This window comes from Sinohyriopsis cumingii, chromosome 15 (assembly GCF_028554795.1).
Source record: "Sinohyriopsis cumingii isolate HCF-2022 chromosome 15, ASM2855479v2, whole genome shotgun sequence".
In the NCBI taxonomy this organism is placed as follows: domain Eukaryota; kingdom Metazoa; phylum Mollusca; class Bivalvia; order Unionida; family Unionidae; genus Sinohyriopsis; species Sinohyriopsis cumingii.
In genome coordinates, this window is record NC_142975.1 from 109,130,509 (window position 1) to 109,138,613 (window position 8,105).

Consider the following 8,105-nt stretch of genomic DNA (forward strand, 5'->3'; position numbering starts at 1 on the left):
AAAAAATTAGTGAAGCTGACAAAAAAATTAGTGAAGCTGACAAAAAAATTGGTGAAACTGACAAAAAATTGGTGAAACTGACAAAAAAATTGGTGAAACTGACACAAAAATTAGTAAGGTTCAGGGTGATTTTACTGGTCATGTAACTGAATTTGCTAATTTACGAACAACTGTTGGTGAAGCTGACAAAAAAATTAGTAAGGTTCAAGGTGATTTTACTAGTCATGTAACTGAATTTAATAATTTACGAACAACTGTTGGTGAAACTGACAAAAAAATTAGTGAAACTGACAAAAGAATTGCCGGTCATGTAACTGAATTTAATAATTTACGAACAACTGTTGGTGAAACTAAAAAAAAAATTAGTGAAACTGACAAAAAAATTAGTAAAGTTCAAGGTGATTTTACTGGTCATGTAACTGAATTTAATAATTTACGAACAACTGTTGGTGAAACTGACAAAAAATCTGCTGGTCATGTGACTGATTTTGCTAATTTACGAACAACTGTTGGTGAAGCTAACAAAAAAATTACAGAAGTTCAAAGTTAATTTACCAGTCATGTAGCTGAATTTGTTAATTTGCGAACAACTGTTGGTGAGGCTAACAAAAAAATTACAGCGGTTCAAGGTGATTTTACTGGCCATATAACTGATTTTATTGGTTTAAAAAATGATTTTGAAAATATTAAAGGAAAAATTGAAAAATCCCAAAGTGATTTAACTGCCATGTATCTGATTTTACTAATTTACGAGGAATTGTTAATGAGGCTAATGAAAAAATTGCGCGAGCTAATGAAGAAATTGAACGAGCAAAGAAAGAAATTGAACGATCCCAAGGTGATTTTGTTGGCTTGCAAGAAACTGTTAGAAAAGCTGATGCAGAAATTACTGAAACTAACAAAAGAATTAAAAAATCTCAAGATGATTTTAATAAAAAAGTTGAAGAAATTGAAAAATCTCGTGGTGGTGATTTTACTGAGTTACAAAAAGCTGTTAATGAAGCTAATGCAGAAATGAGCAAAATTAGTAAAGATATCAAAGAATCTCAGGTTAAATTTATTAATGAAATTAATGCAAAAATTACAAAATCTCGAGGTGATTTTACTAACTTGCAAAATGCTGTTGAATCAGCTAATGCAAAAATTACAAAAGCTTACGAAGATATAAAAAAATCTCAAGATGATTTTACCAAAAAAGTTGACGAAAAAATTCTTGCAGCTAACTTGGCAATTACGAAATCCCAAGATAATTTTGCTGGCTTGCAAGAAACTGTTACAAAAACTGTAGGAGAAATTGAGCGAGATAATGAAGAAAATAAAAAAGCTAAAGCCCAACTTGAGAAAGATACTCGATTAGTTTTTGAAGATCTCAACAGAATAATGCACGAAAAATTCGAAGAAATTAAAAAAGCTCAAGCTGATTCTATCACAAAAATGAAGAAAAAATTACGCGAGCTAATGAAGAAATTACAAAAGCTAACGAAAAAATTACAAAATTTGAAAGTGATTTTGCTGACCATATGACTGAATTTAATAACTTGCGAAAAAATTCCAGAAAAGCTTTTAATGATCTTACAAAAATTCAAGGTGATTTTACTAAACATGTAACTGAATTTAATACTTTACATGAAACTGTTAGTAAAGCTGACGAAAAAATTACAGGTGATTTTACTACCTTGCGAGAAACTGTTGCAAAATCTGTCGGAGAAATTAGTAAAATTAACGAAGATGTTAAAAAAGAAAAAGATAATCTTGTTAAAAAAATTGAAGAAAGACTTGTAAAACTTTTCGAAGATTATGTAAAATCAATTGAAAAATTTGGAAAAGAATTTGAAAAATTTAAAAATGATGCTACAAGAGCTAATGAAAAAATTGCAGTGGTTCAAGGTGAATTTACTAAACATGTGACTGAATTTAGTACCTTGCGAGGTGAAGCTGACAAAAAAATTGGTGAAGCTGACAAAAAAATTAGTAAAGTTCAAGGTGATTTTACTAAACATGTAACTGATTTTACTACTTTACGAGGAACTGTTGGTGAAGCTAATGCAATTATCACAAAAGTTCAAGGTGATTTTACTAAACATATAACTGATTTTACTACTTTACGAGGAACTGTTAGTAAAGCTGACGAAAAAATTACAAAAGTTCAAGGTGATTTTACTAGTCATGTAAATGAATTTAATAAATTGAATGAAACTGTTAAGGTAAATAAAAAAATTGTTGATAAAATCGCTCAAAGAAAAATTGAAACAGATTTAGCAATTAATACAGCTGCTAAACGAGCTGATGATGCTATCGATGAGATAAATAAAGCTAATGCAATTATTACAAAAATTCAGGGTGATTTTGCTGGCTTACAAAATAATTTTGAAATAGCTCAAGGTAAAATCAACGAGAATAACAAAGATTCAGCTAAACTCATTAAAGATATTAGAGGCGATATTGAAATTATTAATGAATCTATCAGGAGAATTAATGAATTTTCCTGGCAGATTAATGAAATTAATACCAAAAATGAACTTATTAAATTTCCGCCTAAAACAGAACAAAGTCATATAAAAAATTTAACGTTTACTGTGGCGTCCGGAAAAGGTACCTGGACTCCAACCGATAATAAATTTACTTATATGTCGCCAATTATTGGCTTGTGTAGAATAACTGTTTTTTCTTCGCCACAATTTAAGATAATTTTTAGTGACAAAACTTATCCAAATTCCTTCATTATTATAACGAACAAAGATGTTGAATTAAATTTTACGCTAGAACCACCAGATCGAATAACAACAGATTCAGTTATATATTTGTGGTTTGTAGAATTTATCACTAAAATTCCATCATTTGAAAATATTTGAAAATTAAATAATGACCGAATACAGATACAACCAAGCTAGATCATGGCAGGATTCGTTAAAACTCACCATAGATCTGTATTTAGCAAAAATAAAAAAATACCAGCGAAGATTGGTCGTCATTGATGTAATTGTTTATTCAGTCAGCGCTGCTGTTGCTGGTGCAGGAATAATATTATCCGCGATACCAACCACACTCATCGCAGTTTGTGTAATAACGGCTGTTGCTGGCGTTTTAAATATTATTGCAAAAAAATATCGTCGTGCGCGAATACAAAATTAACTTCGTATATAAATAAACTTAACGCGGCAACAGTTGCATACGCAAAATTATCTTCGTTGTTGTCGGAATTTCTAAATGACGGAGTTATTTCTGATGATGAATTTTCTGTTATTGTAGTGATAGTTAATAATAATGTCGCTGGAACAGATTGTAACGAACACAAATCTACGAAGAACAACAATGATATCGGCGAGCTCAACTAATCCAGAATTTAGTGTAATTTTTCCAATTCCGATATCTGTTGATGAAATTTCTCTATCACAGTTGCGAGTTTATCATAGCTGGCCCAATATCAGATCAAAATCATTTGGCAGCTCATTATCGAATAATTCATTTGTTTTTGCTAATAAAAACAAACCAGATGATACTCCAGATTGGATAGTTATTGGACTACCGACAGGTAGTTATCAGATTGAGCAAACTAATGATGAAATATTAAACAAAATTAAGAATTTAACTGGCGAAGATAAACCAGGAACAAAGATATCTGCACATGAGCCAACATTAACTTCAATTATTGAGGTAAAATCGCCATATATCGTTGATATCTATCAATCTTCGATTAGAACAGTTCTAGGTTGGCCTGAAATAGAACCAGAAATACAACTGGCGTCACCAGAACCTAACAAGGGTGATTTCATCACTAATAATCAAAATTATCATGGAATTATTCCATCGTACAAAAACAAATTAGATGAGATTAAAAAAAAATCACAAAATAACTGAATTTATTTTCATGGACGATCCAGCATGGAATTTTAGGCAACATGAAAAATGGTCCAGCTATGGAATAACATCAATTCATATGAGTAACATAAATATTTATTTTGCAGAGATTAAACAATTACATAAAAAATATTTGTGGTTGCTACAACGATATTTTCACGAATGCGTAATTAACGTGTCAGGGTCATGTGGTGAGGTGATCAAACACGCGGAATTATTAAATCAGCTTGCATCAGATATGGAACATTTTAATAAAATATTAGTTCAGATAATAATTAACGATAAAACAAAAAATAAACAAATGTTTTTAGATAAAGAGAAATTAACTGAGGAAACATTAAAATTACCTGGCTATAATGCGCACAAATTAAGAAAATTAGTTGCTGATGTTATTGATGAATTATTCTCTCAATTACACGCTACCAAAATCCTTATTAGGTCATGGCAGGCATATTTTACCTGAAATTGTTAATATAACTGATGTTATCGCGGTTAATCTTCATGCAGATATCATCGACGGTAGTTATAGCGCGGATGCTTCAGTATCAAATCAAGTTCAACCAGGATCAATATTATATTCGTTTTCACCAACAACACCTCCTGGATCATTAATTGTAAAGGAGCCAATAAATCCTGTTTATCTTCGTTGCCACAATCAATTACTACCGAGGATAAATTTTAGACTAACAAATCAAGACGGGAATTTGCTTGACATGCGCGGAGAGACATTAAGTATTAATTTGTTGGTAAAATTTTAACTTCTACCGTAGAAAAATGACCGTGAAATAAGATAAAATTCAGTAAAATTTGCATTTTTTTCAGAAATATTTAAATTTGTTGGTTTTATAACAAAATTGTACAAATTTGTAAATTTGATAGGGTAGTTGGTAGTCAAAATGAAGAAATTTACATGATTTTGTTAAATTTTATGAAAAATGTATGAAATTTGTAAATTTGATAGGGTAGTTGGTAGTAAAAATGAAGAAAATCATATAAATGTGTTAAATTTTGTGAAAAAAGTGAGAAAATAAAAAATAAATATAATAAAAAATAAATATAATCAGAAATAAATAAGTTTATAAAATAAAGTGAAATTTGTTAAATTTTGTGAAAAAAGTATGAAATTTGTAAATTTGATAGGGTAGTTGGTAGTCAAAATGAAGAAATTTACATGATTTTGTTAAATTTTATGAAAAAAAGGATGAAATTTGTAAATTTGATAGGGTAGTTGGTAGTAAAAATTGAGAAATTTAGTAAAAAAATCATAAAAATCGTAAAAAAAAATTTTTCAGTAATAAATAAATATTGCCGGAATTTAATCATCTAAAATTAGTGGAACGTATGAAAATGCGATCCATTCACCAAATTTATATGAAAAAGTCAAATTGATAATTTTTTCTGCAACTCGCCTCACTGATGCGGGATTAATGCTAAAATACTTACCAGCAGAATAAGTCGATATAAATATTATTTCTTCATTAGTTTCTAAATTTATTGATTTAACTGCCTTGGAAGGTTTTCTTCCACCTGCATTACCACGTGAGGTATTTTCACTTTGTGTAATTGCCTGAAGATTTTCTAGGGAATTATTAAGTTTGTTACCATCAATATGGTCGATAACAAGTCCATTTGGGATTAATCCGTTGTAACATTCATAAACAAATCTATGACACAAATAATTTTTTTTATCTTCGTTATTTATGTTATATTTCAAATAACCAAATTTATCAATATTACCGACAATATTTTTCGTTTTGATGTGTCGAACGCAACCATCTCGGCTGGCTTCATATTTATCTATCGTTGGATGCCTCCTGAATGTAACTTCCATATACAAATTGCTATTTGTTTAAATTGTTGTTTGTTTTAAATCTGTTAATATAATCCTCCTCGCATTTAATTAATCTCTCGTCGGTATTAATTTTTTTGTCATAATGTCGTTTTAGTTTCACGATACTTTTTTCCACCACAATTTAGACACAAGCGAGTTTTATCTCGCAATCCAATATTACAAATCATACAACGTTGTGGCCCGTAATTGTTTTTTCTTATAAATACCATATGTTCGCAACAATATTCATTTTTGCACAATTTATCGCAACAATTTAATGATTCAACCAATATCCATTTGCATTTATTGCTCATTTATAATTTAAACATATGTTTAAAATAAAGTTGATTTGCATTTATAATTTAAACATATGTTTAAAATAAAGTATAATGGAATTATTCGACATTGATGAGATTGAATACGTTATTGATGAAACAAGTCAAGCGAAGAAAGAATTTTACGACGATGGTGCGGTTCATACTTGGTCGACCTGGAAAACAAACTCGATCGATAACACGATGACGGACGAGCGAGCCAGCGAGATAACGAAATGCATTAGAAAAAATCATGGCAAGGAACAGTTTATTTTCTCGATAAAATTTATCGTACAGATGAATGACGACGTGTGGATAATTCGCGATAAACGAGACCCAATTGTTAAAGAAAAAAAAATATAATTTTATCTGCAAGCAGCCGGCCTGGATTATTAACAGGTATCGATAAACCATATTATGCTAGATCGTATCCCGTTAGCGCAGTCGTCTACGGAATCTATAAGTTAAATGACAAACCTGACCTTAGTAAATTAAATTTAATGAAAATTTCTTCAGTAATAAATTGTGTAGCCGAGCGAGTGATTGAACATTTGAAAAATTCGAAACGCGGCTCGGGTTTAACTTCACTAAGGTTAGCGAAAATTAACAATTGGGCCGAATCAGTTGTTGATGGCGCGTCAATAACTGATGTTGATGCGTTATCATGCAAATTAAAATTCCCTATAACAGTTAAGACAATTACTGGTGAGATTTTGTTTGATTCAGCATATAAATCACGAGGCGCCTCTATAGAAATTATCGATCATAATTCACACGCTTGGACAAATGCGGTAACGATATTTCCTCGACGTCGTGTTGTTAAATTTTATCCACTAGAAAATTCTACCATGGATAATTCGCTAAATATGTTTAAATTTATTCATGACATAAGCAAATCTGATCCCGTTTCAGTTTGGCTATTCAGTAGCGAAGATAAATACGATCAATTGGTGAAATTTACAGATTAAAATCTTTTAATGACTCAATGACAGAATTAATTGATAAATACTCGACAAGTTCAGAATTATTGACCAATTGTTTTACTCAATCGTCTGTTGCAGCTCACGCCGCTAGAGAGAAAAACTCGTGGAAGCCAACTAGAAATGAATTTCTTTCAGATGTGCAAATGAGTTGTGTTGAATACGGTCATGGCGGACTCTGGAACACAAAATACGATAACACAAATATGATATCAGTTGATATGACCGCGTGTTATCCCGGAAGTTTTCTAGGGTTAGGAGATTGCGGCGAGTATTTTGCTAAATTTGGTCATCCAACGAGCGAAATGACCCGTGTTGCGATTAACGGACCGTTACCAAATTTTCCTTTAACGGGATTCGCCCGTGTTGTATCATTCAAATTTGCGATAATTTACATAAAATCTGCTACATTTGGTTTGGAAAACATTTCTCGTGTCAACGTTGGGTTAGTATAACGCTGCTGCAGTATATGCTAGATTCAGCCATGTTGACGCTGCTGACGGTCAGCGAGGCAATTATTTCGTATAAAAAACAAACAAATGTTTGGCTACCAACATGTGACGAAAACGCGAAAGATTTAGGTAGAAAAATTATAGGTAAATTCACTCAAGGTAGCGCGTACGATCACAAGCGACATCATGCTAGATTAATCATGGATGATGCTGAATTAGATTTTGTAATTGCCGTAATTACAACAGCGAAAGGCACATTTTGCAATCGAGAAAGTATTTATATTGACGATACGAAGATTGGTACCGTAGTTAGCTACATTGAGGGAGAATCACCACAATACACACATTTAAGGTCTTCGATGCTGGCTTATGTTAGTATAAATTTGCTATCGATGATAAATAAATTTCCTAAAGACGCAGTTAGGGTAGCGACAGATTCGTTCTATATTGATGGAAGGTATATGTCATTGTTAGAAGTTGGTGATGGTAGCTGGGGCACTTGGAGAATTAAAAATGAAGATATTCTGATTTATAATCAATCTGCTGATGTTGCTGATGCTGATGAATTTCATCAAAATACAATGCCGGATGTCTCTGTAGCACCATCTATTTATGATCCTATTTCTCGACATAAATTTGTGTATATAAACGGAACAGGTGGTAGTGGAAA